Source organism: Lynx rufus, unplaced genomic scaffold (assembly GCF_022079265.1).
Source record: "Lynx rufus isolate CCGP_SWC_20201006 ecotype Redwood Valley unplaced genomic scaffold, mLynRuf1.p SCAF_16, whole genome shotgun sequence".
NCBI lineage: Eukaryota > Metazoa > Chordata > Mammalia > Carnivora > Felidae > Lynx > Lynx rufus.
In genome coordinates this window covers 4,233,965-4,249,037 of record NW_025814830.1, presented here as the reverse complement: position 1 = coordinate 4,249,037, position 15,073 = coordinate 4,233,965, and positions in this window count along the sequence as shown.

Genomic DNA, 15,073 nt, shown 5'->3' with positions numbered 1-15,073 from the left:
TGGTGTTCCTTGTCTTGTAGAAGCATCACCCCGATCTCTACCTTTTTTTTTTTTTTTGGTAAGTTTACTTATTTATTTTGAAAGAGAGAGCAAGTGGGAGAGGGGCAGAGAGAGTGAGAGAGAGAACCCCAAGCAGGCTCCGCGCTGTCAGCACAGAGCCTGACATGGGGCTCGATCCCCAAACCACGAGATCATGCCCTGAGCTGAAATCAAGAGTCGGACGCTTAACTGGCTGAGCCACCCAGGGCCCCTTGATCTCTACCCTTTTTAAATATATTTTTAATGATTTTTTCTTTTAGTTTGTATTTTAATTATTTTAGTGTTTTATTTATTTACTTATTTTAATTTAACTTTATTTTTTAATTTACATCCAAGTTAGCATCTAGTGCAATGATGATTTCAGTAGATTCCTTAGTGCCCCTTCCCCATTTAGCCCATCCCCCCTCGCACAACCCCTCCAGCAACCCTGTTTTTTCTCCATATTTAAGAGTCTCTCCTGTTTTGTCCCCCTCCCTGTTTTTATATTATTTTTTGCTTCCCTTCCCTTGTGTTCATCTGTTCTGTGTCTTAAGGTCCTCATATGAGTGAAGTCATATGATATTTGTCTTTCTCTGACGAATTTCACTTAGCATAATACCCTCCAGTTCCATCCGCGTAGTAGCAAATGGCAAGGTTTCATTCTTTTTGATTGCCGAGGAATACTCCACTGTGTGTGTGTGTGTGTGTATATATATATATGTATATATATATATATATACACACACACTACATCTTCTTTAGCTGTTCATCCATCGATGGACATTTGGGCTCTTTCCATACTTTGGCTACTGTTGATAAAGATAGCAGCGTAAAAATTTTTTATTTTTAAAAAACATTAAAAAAAAATTTTTTTTTTTGAGAGACAGAGTGCAAGGAGGGGAAGGGGCAGAGAGAAAGGGAGACAGAATCCAAAGCAGGGTCCAGACAGCTCAGAGCCAGATGAGGGGCTCAAACCCACAGACCACGAGCTCATGACCTGAGCCAAAGTCGGACGCTTAACCAACTGAGCCACCCAGGTGCCCCTAATTTTTCATGTTTTGTTTATTTTTGAGAGAGAGAGAGAGACAGAGTGTGAGTGGGGGAGGGGCAGAGAGAGAGAGGAAGACACAGAATCCGAAGCAGGGTCCAGGCACAGAGCGTGATGCAGGCTTGAACTCGTGAACTGTAGGATCATGACCTGAGCCAAAGTCAGACACTTACCTGACTGAGCCACCCAGGGACCCCGCCCCCCATCTCTGCCTTTATGTTCCCATTCTCCCTGTGTCCCTCGGTGTCCCTTACGTTCTCCCTGTGGTTGTACACTTGAACCCAAAACCCGGTAGTATAATTAAAAATGGCTGGTCTTTGCCCTTGATTCCTAGGGTAGGAGAAGAGGGGGGAAAAACCCTTTTTCCTCAAAGCGCTTATGTTCAGTGAGACAAAGGATAAAGGGTTTTAGGCAAGGGGTGGTCAGCTGTGGGAATGCAACCAGGAAATATATGCAGGGAACGAATGAAAGATAAGGATTGTCTTAGAAACATGGGTTTGCAGTCCCATCTGGGAGCCAACTTCCCATCTCCCCCGTGACCATTAAGCTCCCTGGGGAGGGGATTTACAGAAGTCCTCATCTCTCAGAAATTTGTGCCTTTGGTCAAATAAAATAAGCCCCAAGAAGTCTTCTTTCTGTATCAGTTGATTCTCATTTGCCACCAGCTCAAAATCATCCTTATGTCAAAGTGGGATATTTTGGGGTGTCCTATTCTGATCCCCTTCATTGGCACAGAGCTTCTAAAAATTCCTTTAAAAAGAAGATCACTTGGAATCTCCCAGCTGATAAAAGTGTTTGGGGCATGTTAATGAGAGAGCTCTTGGCTGAGGGGCCTCGGGGTACTTTCCAGAGGGGGGCTGGTCTCCAGAAGGACTAAGCCATGCTTAGATTGTTGGGACCTTCACCCGTACCCCCAGACCTCTGGGGACAGGAGAGGGGCTGGATATAAGAGTTCAGTCACCAATGGCCACTGATTTAATCAGTCATGCCCATGTAATGAAATCTCCATAAAAAGCCCTAAACAACATGGTTCGGAGATTTTCCGAGTTGGCAAAAATATCGAGGTGCCAGGAGGGTGGCGTGCCTTTAGAGGGCAGGGAAGCTTCAAACCTCTTCCCCATACTTTGCCCTATGCCTCTCATCCATCTGGTAGTTCCTGAGTTGTATCCTTTATAATAAACCAGTAATCATAACTAAAGTCCTTTCCTGAGTTTTGTGAGTTGTTCTAAATTATTTTACCCGAGAGTGCAGGGGTCATGGGAACTCCTGAATTTGTAGTTGGCTGGGCAAAAATGTGTGTAACCTGGGCACCCTATTTGCAGACAGTGTCTGAAGCAGGGCAGTGTTGTGGAACTGTAGGGAACCTTAAATCTGTGGGGTCTGGGTTATCACTGAACGGTTAACATCAAAATTGAACTGACTTGTTGAACACATAGTTGGTGACAGAGAATCAGAGAATTAATTGGTGTGGAAAAATATGATCTATTTGATGTCAAGGGAGGAAAACAACCTTCCAAACCTCAAAATAATATTTTGAATAATGTCACTGTTCTTTTTTTTTTTTTTAATTTTTTTTTCAACGTTTATTTATTTTTGGGACAGAGAGAGACAGAGCATGAACGGGGGAGGGGCAGAGAGAGAGGGAGACACAGAATCAGAAACAGGCTCCAGGCTCTGAGCCATCAGCCCAGAGCCTGACGCGGGGCTCGAACTCACGGACCGCGAGATCGTGACCTGGCTGAAGTCGGACGCTTAACTGACTGCACCACCCAGGCGCCCCTAATGTCACTGTTCTTGATTGCTTTATGATAACATTAGTTTGTCAAATATTATTTATGATGTTTTTTTATTTTTTATTTTTTCAAATGTTTATTTATTTTGAGGGTGGAGGGGCAGAGAGAGAAGGAAAGAGAGAATCCCAAGCAGGCTCCACACTGGCATCGCAGAATACGATGCAGGGCCCCGACTCATAAACCGTGAGACCATGACCTGAGCGGAAACCAAGAGTCCAAGAGTCAAATGCTTAACTGACTGAGCCACCCCGGCGCTCCCCTATCTTTCATTTTTAGAGAGTGCACAAGCAGGAGAGAAGGGCAGAGGGAGAGAGAGAGAATCTTAAGCAGGCTTTACACTTGGTGCAGAGCCCTACCCAAGGCTCAATCCCAGGACCCTGTGATCACGACCTGAGCTGAAATTAAGAGTCAGACGCTTAGCCAACCAAACCACCCAGTCACTCCCGTTTATGAAGTTTTAATGTTTATAATCTTAAGAATCTTCTTTCAGGACCACACTGATTAGTATTACCTGATAATTTAATATATTGGCTGTAGACCCATCTTACTACTCCTGTATAGAAAATAAAATCTTTGGGGCCTCTGGATGGCTCAGTTGGTTAAGCATCTGACTCTTGGTTTCAGCTCAGGTCACGATCTCACAGTTTGTGGGATTGAGCCCCGTGTCGGGCTCTGGGCTGACGGCTCAGAGCCTGGAGCCTGCTTCCGATTCTGTGTCTCCCTCTCTCTCTGCCCCTCCCCCGCTCATGCTCTGTCTCTCTCTCTCTCTCTCTCTCTCTCTCTCAGAAATAAAGAAATGTAAAAAAAATTTTTTTTTAATTTTTTTAAATAGTCGAGCTTGCTCCAACTGGTATCTTGAAACAACTTACAGTTAAGGAAGCTCTGCTGAATGATTTGGTGGCCACTGAGGTGTGGATGTGGTTTTATGTCGGAAAGATCATAGGCAAGCGTGGCGTCATTGGCTAGGATGTTTGAAGACCAGTCTTGAACATCTGTCTGTATTTGGCTTGTTATTTGAGTGTTTTGGGACCATGTGTGATCAGACCGGTATTTGAGTGAAATAAGAGAATGTATCAAAATCAATGTTTTCTCGATCAGACACTACATGGAAGGACCAAGGTTTCTCTTGATCATAAAAGGCGCTGTCTTTTGCTTTAATACATTAATACAGCTCTAAGTGCATGTATTTTGCTTAGCCTAAAATTGGAAAGGATATATGTGAACATACCAACCTGGTATACGCATTTATGAGGATAATTTGGACCACAGATTAACATTCTAATTTGAGCGTTTGAAGTAGATGATGATTTATTTTATTTCCAGAATAGTCCAGGGAAAGACTTGGGAAAACTAGAAGTTGCTTACAGTAGGAAAAATAGTAAGGCCACGTGCCCAACTGATATACTTAAATTGTGTTGGTAATATAAAGAACAAAATTTGGATGGTTTCTCTTTGCCAAAATCAGAGAGATAAATTTTTTTTTTTAACGTTTATTTATTTTTGAGACAGAGAGAGACAGAGCATGGACGGGGGAGGGTCAGAGAGAGAGGGAGACACAGAATCTGAAACAGGCTCCAGGCTCTGAGCCATCAGCCCAGAGTCCGACGCGGGGCTCGAACCCACGGACCACGAGATCGTGACCTGAGCTGAAGTCGGACGCTTAACCGACTGAGCCACCCAGGTGCCCCAGAGAGAGAACTTTTTGATAACACCTGTGCTTATAAATGCTGGAGTACTTGGTGATATGCGAAGTATCTTTGTGACATCTTTAACCGCAGGACGTAGCAAATGAGAGCCAGGACCTACATTTTTAATCTAATTTTGATGTGTGTTATATTATTAATCTATTCGGTTTTATGATTTTTTTTCAGTTTTATGAATTTTTAGACCCTATCTTTGCAAAAATAAGATACCCTATGGATATTTTAATAGTTACAATTTAGGGGCGCCTGGGTGGCTCCGTCAGTTAAGCATCATACTTCAGCTGAGGTCATGATCTCGCCGTTCCCGAGTTTGAGCCCCGCGTCAGGCTGTGTTGACAGCTCAAAGCCTGGGGCCTGCTTCGGATTCTGTGTCTCCCCCTCTCCCTCTGCCCCTCCCCCACTCACACTCTGACTCTCTCTCAAAAATAAATAAACATCTAAAAAAAATAAATGGTTATAATTTAGTACCAAAAAAATGAAGTAAATAAAGTCTTTGCTTCTCTCATCCATGTCTTCAGAAGACCTTTAGAATAATTGGGTCAAATCCTTTGAAAAATAATCTCATTGGAATTTTGATTGACTTTGCTTTAAACATCCATGACATAATTTGGAAAGAACATGAGCAAAACATTCAGACTAGCTATCCAGGAACACAATTAGTCCTTCATGCATTCACGTACTCCTTTAAAAGCATATTTGGGCCTTAGGGATACGGAAATGGATAACTCATGGTCACTGGTCCTTGGCAAGCGATATTGCTAAGTTTGCCAATTACCAAGCTATTATCTCTTGGCTTCAACTCCATTCCCAGTTCCGGGCTTTGCGAATCTGGGATCGCAACTCTGCAAAACACACTTCCGCTTTGCCCACGAGCTGTGTTGGGCTCTGCCAACAGGGGGCACCAAAGAGACTGTGGAGACCTGGAGGAAGCCGAAGGGACCTGGCTCCTTCCGGTTTGCCCTCTGCTCCTTTCCTGTCAGTTTCTTGTTCCCATCAGCATCGGCATTACCCAGCGCCGCTGAGGCAGTTCCTTCCTGGAGGAGCTGCTGAGCAGAGCTTGCAGGTTTTCCAAATCTTGGACACCCTCGGAGATGTCGGCACCGTTTCGCCACTATGCTTCCGGAAAAGGTCTCGGTCCCTAGTGGTCCTCTGAACTCGGACATGCGTGAACCAGCAGAGCCCCCTCCTCATTATCTGAGCCTCATTGCCAGTGGACCCCTCATCCAAGCCTTCAGTTTCAATTTTTTTTTTTTTTTTTTGAGAGCGAGAGAGAGAGCACATGTATATGAGTGGGAGGCGGGGAGCAGAGAGAGAGGGAGAGAGGGAGAGAAAGATCCCAAGCAGGCTCTGCGTCGTTAGCGTGGAGCCCGACGTGGGGCTCGATCCCATGAACCTGGAGATCATGACCTGAGCGGACATAGGTGCTTAACCAAGCGAGCCACCCAGGCGCCCTTCAGTTTCAATAATTCTAAACTTTCTCCTTTGTCTTTCCTGTTCCAGGGGCAGTAAATAGCTGCTCTCCATAGACACTATTGCCATGATACCCTAGGGTTCTCTTTTTGCCTTTCAGTTACCTAGTTACCAATCCTTTGTACCTAAATAACATTTATTTATATGGAATCATCTCTGTTACAATCACTGATGTGATTTCTGTCTCCTGAGTATACCTTAACTGATACCAGTATTAGCAACAGGAAGCAGATTCTTTTTTTTTTTTTTTTAGTTTTTTCTTTTTATTTCTTTTTTTTATTTTTTATTTATTTTTTTTTAATTTTTTTTTAACGTTTATTTATTCTTGAGACAGAGAGAGACAGAGCATGAACGGGGGAGGGGCAGAGAGAGAGGGAGACACAGAATCGGAAGCATCTTTTTTTTATTTTTATTTTTTAACATTTATTTTAGAGAGAGAGAGACAGAGTGTGAGCAGGGGAGGGGCAGTGAGAGAGGGAGACACAGAATCCGAAGCAGGCTCCAGGCACCGAGCTGTCAGCACAGAGCCCGACGTGGGGCTCGAATGCATGGACCATGAGATCATGATCCCAGCCGAAGTCGGATGCTTAACCGACTGAGCCACCCCGGCGCCCCTTTCTTTATTTCTTTTTGAGAAAGATACAGAGAGCAAGCGGGGGAGGGGCAGAGAGAGAATGAGGGAGAATCCCAAGCAGGCTGCATACTGTTAGTGCAAAGCCCGATGCAGGGCTCTAATGAACTAACGAACCTGTGAGATCAGGACCTGAGCCGAAATCAAGAGTCAGACACTTAACCGACTGAGCCACCTGGGTGGCTTTCAGTGTTTCTTAGGGGTTTAAAACAGTGATGAGCTCCTTGCCAATGAGAAATGAGATGCTAGTGGTCCATTGTGTGCAGTGACATCATGGTTAATCATATGATTATGTAAAATATATATATAATGTCTACTTATTTTTGAAAGAGAGAGCATCAGCAGTGGAGGGGGGAGAGAGAGGAAGACACAGAATCCGAAGCAGGCTCCAGGCTCTGAGCTGTCAGCGTAGAGCCCTATGCGGGGCTCGAACTCACAAACCGTGATCATGACCTGAGCCGAAGTTGGACACTTAACTGGCCGAGGCACCCAGGCGCCCATGGTTAATCATATGTTGTCACTGATGGGGTTGACTGATGGGGTTCCAACTGGAGTGAGTGACTTGGGAGGTCAAATGGCTGCCACAGCTGATCATTATTGTACAAATAATGGCCACACGAACGTTGATATTCGTGGCTTCTTCTGAGTGAGCCGACATGCTTACTGAGAGAACATTACAAGCTCGGGTGTTTAAACTCTCAGCTCCAGTTGCACTCAGAGAACCAGAGCGCTTCTACGGAAGCCCTAATAAAGTTTTATATTTCTTGTAAACACAGGGCTAACACCACTGGAAATCCAACGCAAACTGTAGTTGTGTGGGCTTCAGAATGACCTAGTCCGTTGAACTTAAAGCCTCACCAAGTCTCTAATATAAAGCTTCGGGCATTGAATGGGAAGGTGGGGTGGGATCCTGAGACTTACAGTGGGGACATCTAACTGGATGCAGATAAATCCGAGAATCTTGAACTTTCTCTGTCCTACTTTTCCACATAGGCTACCATCTCATTTCTTCACTCTCCTTTGCAGCAAAAGTCATTGAAAGAGTGACTTAGGGCACCTGGGGGGCGCGGTCGGTTGAGCGTCCCACTCTTGATCTCAGGTCAGGTCCTGATCTCAGGGTTGTGAATTCAAGGTCCATGTTGGGCTCTGCTCTGGACGTTAAGCCTACCGTAAGGAAAAAAAAAAAAAAAAAAAAAAAAAAAGAGGGGCTCCTGGGTGGCTCAGTCAATTGAGCATCCGACTCTTAATTTTAGCTCAGGTCATGATCCCTTGGTCATGGGATCAAGCCCCACGTCGGACTCTGCTGACAGCTCAGAGCCTGGAACCTATTCTGATTCTGTGTGTCCCTTTCTTTCCACCCCTCCCCTGCTCATGCTCTGTCTCTCTCTGTCTCAAAAATAAATAAACATTAAAAAAATTTCATTAAAAAAAGATTCTTTTTCTTCCTTTGCCCACCTCCCTGCCTTGTGCTCCCTCTCTCCCTAACATAAAAAATAAAAATAAAAAAAGAGAGTGATCTATACCTATCTTCTCTAAATCTTTGCCTCCCATCCTCTCTTAAACACGGATTTCCCTGGGGCACCTGGCAGGCTCAGTCAGTGGAGCTTGCAAATCTTGATCTCAAGGTTGTGACTTTGAGTCCTACCTGGGGTATAGAGGTTACATAAAAATAACTTTAAAAATCTTTATTAAAAAGAAAAAAAAAACACCACATTTCCTCGGAGCACCTAACTGGCTCAGTTGGTAGAGCATGAGGCTCTTGATCTCGGGATTATGAGTTCAAGCCCCATGTTGAGTGTAGAGATTACTTAAAGATAAAATCTTCTTAAATTAAAATCATGGGGCATCTGGGTGGCTCAGTCGGTTAAGTGTCCAACTCTTGTTTTCAGCTCAGGTCATGATCTCATGATCTCGTGGTTCAGGAGTTCGAGACCCACATAGGACTTTGTGCTGACAGCATGAAGCCTGCTTGGGATTCTCTCTCTCCCCCTCTCTCTCCCCTTCCCCCATTCAGTCTCTCTGTCTCTCTCTCAAAAGTAAATAAACTTAAAATAAAAAAATAAGACATTACAATCTTTTCTTAAAAATTTTTTTTTAATTTTTTTTTCAACGTTTATTTATTTTTGGGACAGAGAGAGAGAGAGCATGAACGGGGGAGGGGCAGAGAGAGAGGGAGACACAGAATCGGAAACAGGCACCAGGCTCTGAGCCATCAGCCCAGAGCCTGACGCGGGGCTCGAACTCACGGACCGCGAGATCGTGACCTGGCTGAAGTCGGACGTTTAACCGACTGCGCCACCCAGGCGCCCCTTAAAAATTTTTTTAAATGTTTTTATTTTATTTTTGAGAGAGAGCACAGCAGGAGAGGGGCACAGAGAGAGGGAGACACAGAATCCGAAGCAGGCTCCAGGCTCCGAGCCGTCCGCCCAGAGCCCAACGCGGGGCTCGAACCCACAAACTGTGAGATCACGACCTGAGCCGAAGTCGGCCGCTTAACTGACTGAGCCACCCAGGCGCCCCAAAATTAAAATCTTGGAAACAAAATAAAAACACAAGTTCCAGTCCCCCACTATCTGCAAAGTTGCTTCCCATCACTTTACTCAACGGAAGACCCACACCGGTACCCTCCTGACACGAATCAAAAGAAATCCAAAGAGGGTTTCCCTTTTACGAAATGCTCACTGCTCCTATGGTTTATGCCATTTCTGCTCATGACAGGTTTCACACGAACACTCCCGCTTTCAGATAGCGAGGGGAAGCTGAACACCTTTCCAGGCTTTTCCCCCCGTTGCGTCCGTGAAACTACTTTGGCTGCTCAACACTGTGCGTGGTGTCTCAGTGCTCATCTCAGCGGCCCTGCCCCTTATTGACAAACTTTCTTCACTGGCTCCCACGGCAACACCTTTGGGGTTTCTTCCTGTTTGCCTGGTTACTCCTTTTCAGGCTTCACTGAGAGCTCTAGCACTTCTCCCGCGCGTCTGAAGTTTGGAGTGCTCCGGGGTTGAGGTTTTGGTTGTCTTTTTTATTTATTTTGTTTAATGTATGTTGAGTTTTTCAGTAGTTTTATTTTAAAAATGTTATTGTTTATTTCTGAGAGAGAGAGAGAGACAGGGTGTGAGTGGGGGAGGGGCAGAGAGAGAAGGAGACACAGAATCGGAAGCAGGCCCCAGGCTCTGAGCTGTCGGCACAGAGCCCGACGCGAGGCTCCAACTCATGAACCGTGAGATCATGACCTGAGCTGAAGTCGGATGCTTTAACCAATTGAGCCACCCATAATTTTATTTATTTAATGCTTTTTAAAATTTATTTTGCAGAGGGGTGCCTGGGTGGCTCAGTCGGTTAAGCGTCCGACTTCAGCTCACGTCACGATCTCGCGGTCCGTGAGTTCGAGGCCCGCGTGGGGCTCTGGGCTGACGGCTCAGAGCCTGGAGCCTGTTTCCGATTCTGTGTCTCCCTCTCTCTCTGCCTCTTCCCCGTTCATGCTCTGTCTCTCTCTCTCTCTCTGTCTCAAAAATAAATAAAACGTTAAAAAAAATAAAAAAAATTATTTTGGAGAGAGGATGAGCGGGGGAGGGGCAGCGAGAAAAGAGGACAGAGGATCCGAAGAGGACTCTGCACGACAGCAGTGAACCTGATGCTGGGCTTGAACTCACAGACCGTGAGATCTTCAGCTACTACCTCTGTGTCCATAGTTTCCAGGGTTCTGTAACCAGACCCTACGTCTCTCCTTAACTCAAGTCTCAACTGCCCCACTCGGTATCTCCTTCTGGATGTCTAATAAGCATTTTATTTATTTATTTTTTAAATTTTTTTTATTAAAAAAAATTTTTTTTAACGTTTATTTATTTTTGAGACAGAGAGAGACAGAGCATGAACGGGGGAGGGTCAGAGAGAGGGAGACACAGAATCCGAAACAGGCTCCAGGCTCTGAGCTGTCAGCACAGAGCCTGACGTGGGACTCGAACTCACGGACTATGAGATCATGACCTGAGCCGAAGTCGGACGCTCAGCCGACTGAGCCACCCAGGCGCCCCTCTAATAAGCATTTTAAACAACATTCACGCAGCAGTTCTGAGCTTGTTTGACACCTGATCTGTTTCTTCACCGTTTTCGTCATCTGTCCTGTGGCACAGAGGGTGACCCTGTAGGCTCTGTTCCCCAGCCCTCTGTGCCAAGCAGCTTTCCGCTGGCTTCAACCAATGGGAGGCCCAGGCAGGAGATAGACTGACATGATAGACACAGGACATTTCCTGTACTCCCTGCTTCTCTGGAGGCGGCCAAAGCTCAGACTAGACAGACCTGCTTCCACCAGGTGACCTCAGTCCCTGGACATCACCACCTCCTCTGTTTGTCCTTCCAGCCTAGGGGTGGTTGTGGCCTCGTGCTGATGCTAATCTGTGGTTTCATCCTCTTTTGGCCCCTTACGTCCTCACCACCCATGCAACCAACCCCTACATCAAATGTTCAAAGTAGTTGCTATGTTCTTGGGGTCAAGAGTGGCTTCAGGAAACAGAGCCCCAAACAGGGATTCTGGGATCGGGTTGCTCACCTGTTTGAGCTTTCATGAAATGATATCTTTGCAGGTAGAAAAGCGGATTACAGTTATCCCGGAACACATGGTCTCTAGGAGGAATGTAGAAGGGGCTTGGGGGCAGACAGATATGTTTCAATAGGAATAGTTCTTTCACTCAGTAACTGTGTATCCTTGTGTAAATAACTCATCCTCTGTGGCCTTCTGTCTTCCTTTGTATCTTAGTTCTGGTGGAGATAACAAAATACCATAGATCAGACAGCTTAGACAACAGACATCTATATCTCGAAGTTCTGGAGTCTGGGAAGTCCAAGATCAAAGCCGAAGATTTGGTGTCTGCTTCCTCGTTTGCAAATGGTTGCCTTCTTTCTGTGTCCTCACGTGGTGAGAGGGGAGAGAAAGAGAGAGAGAGAGAGAAGGAAAGGGAAGATGGCGGAGGGGAGGGAAAGGAAGGACTAGAAGGGAAGGGAAAGAAAGGGAGGGGATTGGGTCTCTTAAAGGGCACTAATCCTGGGGTGCTGGCTGGCTCAGCTGGCAGAGCCTGCAACTTTTGATCTCAGGATCAAGTCCCACGTTGGGTGTAGAGATTGCTTAAAAGTAGAAGCTGGCGGCTCAGTCAGTGACGTGCCTGACTCTTGATTTCGGCTCAGGTCCTGATCTCACGATCCGTGAGATCGAGCCCCACATTGGGCTCAGTGCTGACATCACGGAGCCTGCATGGGATTCTCTCTCTCTCCCCCTCTTTCTCTGCCTCTTCCCCACTCGTGCTGTCTCTATCCCTCTCAAAATAAATAAAACTTAAAAAAAAAGTAGAATCATAAATACATAAATAAATAAGTAAATAAGTAAGTAAATAAAATACATAAATAAATAAGTAAATAAGTAAGTAAATAAATAAATAAACGAATCCCATCATGGGGTTCATACTTATGGCCTCATCTCGACCTCCTAGCGGCCCCCACTCCAAATGTGATCACATTGGGCATTAGGACTTCCACATATGGATTCTGGTGGAAATAAACATATAGTCTATAGCACTCTGTAAAATGAGAATAATTATTCATTCTCTGAAGGGTTATTTATGTATTTACCGATTTATATTTTTATTTTGAGAGAGAGCACACACACATGATCAGGGAAGGAGAGACAGAGAGAATCCCAAGCAGACTCCACGCTAAGCTCAACCGACTGAGCCACCCAGGCACCCCTCTGAGCGTTTTTAGATCCCCCAGTTCCCATCATGTTGTGGGTACAACATTTTATTTTGAGAGAGAGAGACAGTATGAGCAGGGGAGGGGCAGAGAGAGGGAGAGAGAGAATCCTAAGCCAACGTAGGTCTTGAACTCATGAACTGTGAGATCATGACCTGAACCAAAATCAAGAGTTGGACGCTCAACCAACTGGGCCACCCAGGTGCCCCAAAAGAATCCACTTTTAAAAATCTCACATCTACTAGCTTTTATCTATAAATCAATTGGGGAGAAGTAAATAGTATCTTAAAATTTTCGTCTTCATTTTTTAACCTTTTGTCACTGGCATGCAGAAATAAATGTATTTTCTTATGTTCCCCTTTTGTTTAAGCTTCCTTGTTAAACATACTGATTTTAAGATTTTTTTTCTTATTTTTTAAAGATTGTTTTAAATGATTTTTTAAAGTTTATTCATTTATTATTTCAGAGAGAGACAGAGTGAGGGTGAGCATGAGCAGGGGAGGGGCAGAGAGAAGGAGACACAGAATCCGAAGCAGGCTCCAGGCTCCGAGCTGTCAGCACAGAGCCCGATGCGGGGCTCGAACTCTCGAAGGGTGAAGTCGTGACCTGAGCCAAAGTTGGAGGCTCAACCGACTGAGCCAGCCAGACTCTCCAAGATTTTTTCAGTAATCTCTAGACCCAGTGTGGGGCTCAAACTCATCACTCTGAGATCAACAGTCACATGCTCCTCTGACTCATCCAACCAGGCACCCCTGAACTGACCTTAACTCTGCCCTTTTTTTTGTTTTTCTTTCTTTCTTTCTTTCTTTTTTTTTTTTTTTTTAAGTAGGCTCCACGCCCAGTGTGGTGCTTGAACTCATGACCCTTAGGTCAAGGATGCTCAGGGCGCCTGGGGGGCTTAATCGGTTGAGTGTGACTTCGGCTCAGATCATGATGTCGCCATTCACGAGTCTGAGCCCACGCCCCGCATCGGACTCTGTGCTGACAGATCAGAGCCTGCATCCCGCTTTTAGATTCTTTGTATCCCTCTCACTTTGCCCCAACCCTACTTGTGCCCTGTCTGTCTCAAAAATATTAAAAAAAAAAAAAAAAAGAAAAAGTGGATGCTCTACCAACCGTGCCAGCCATGCATCCCAAAACTAATTTTTAATAATTTATAGATAGATTCCTTTGGGTTCTCTGTGATTCTCTATGTGTGCAATTATATAGCATCTAGAAATAATGATAGTTTCCTTTATTCTCTACCTTTGTACTTCTTTTCTTATGTTATTGCAATGGTGTTAGAAGAATAGAAGTTGAATGTTGGGTGTGCAGAAAGGGTAGCGATTGGGAGGGGACATGATGGGGGCTTCAGTGGGTGCTAGTCAGGTTCAGCTTATCTTGGTTGTGATTGGAAACACAGGTCCATTTTATGATAACTTGTCATACACTTTTAATTTACGAACTTTCCTGTTTATATTATCCTTCCATTAAAGGTTTAAAAATGGGATTACTATGCTGGTTTAAAATATGTCCACAAATTGACAAGGTCTCCAGAATACATCTACAGGAGTGCCTGGCGGGTTCCGTCAGGGGAGCGTGTGACTCTTGATCTCAGGGTTGTGAGTTTGAGCCCCATGTTGGGTGTAGAAATTACTTTAAAAAAAAATGAAATCTTTTTTAAAAGCTTTAATGTTTATAATTTATTACTGAGAGAGAGAGAGAAACAGGGAGAGACAGAAAGAGAGAGAGAGAGAGAGCAAGCAGGGGAGGGTAAGAGAGGGAGACACAGAATCTGAAGTAGGCTCCAGGCTCTGAGCTGTCAGCACAGAGCCCTATGTGGGGCTCGAACTCATGAACTGCAAGATCATGACCTGAGTCAAAGTTGGACACTTAACCGACTGAGCTACCCAGGTGCCCTGAAATCTTTTTTTTTTTAATGTTTATTTTTGAGAGACAGAGACAGAGCATGAGTGGGAGAGGGGCAGAGAGAGAGAGAGACACAGAACCCGAAACAGGCTCCAAGCTCTGAGCCATCAGCACAGAGCCCGCCGTGGGGCTTGAACTCACAAACCGCGAGATCATGACCTGAGCCGAAGTTGGATGATTAACTGATTGAGCCACCCAGACGCCCCTAAAATGAAATCTTTAAAAAAATATGTCTGCAGATCCTTTGACATGATCCTTGAGTATGATGTGGACTCGGTGACTCAACTCTAATGAATATAAAAAGGGAAAATGACAGTTTGCCACTTCAGAGACGAGGTCATCAAAGGCCCTGTAGCTTCCTGCTTGTTCTTAGACTGCTTGCTCTAGGGACAGGTAGCCGTCGTGAGAAACTGAGCACCCCCCCCCCCCCGCCGACAGACAACAAGGAACCGAGGCCTCCCAACGAGGCCACCTCATGGGGACCCTGAACCACAACCACCCAGCTATGCCACTCCTAGGTTCCTGACCCTCAGAAATTGTGTGAGACAATAGGTTTATTCTTTTAAGCAGCTACGTTTGGGGAGGGGCAATTTTTTTACACAGTGTTAGATGATATAATGGTCTAGTTAAAAAAAAAAAAAAATCACCGTAGGGGCTCCTGGCTGGCTGAATCAGGACAGCATGTGACTCTTGATCTTATATGTTATATACATATATCATATAATTTTTTAAAAACCACTCTAAAAAGGTTTGGATCGAC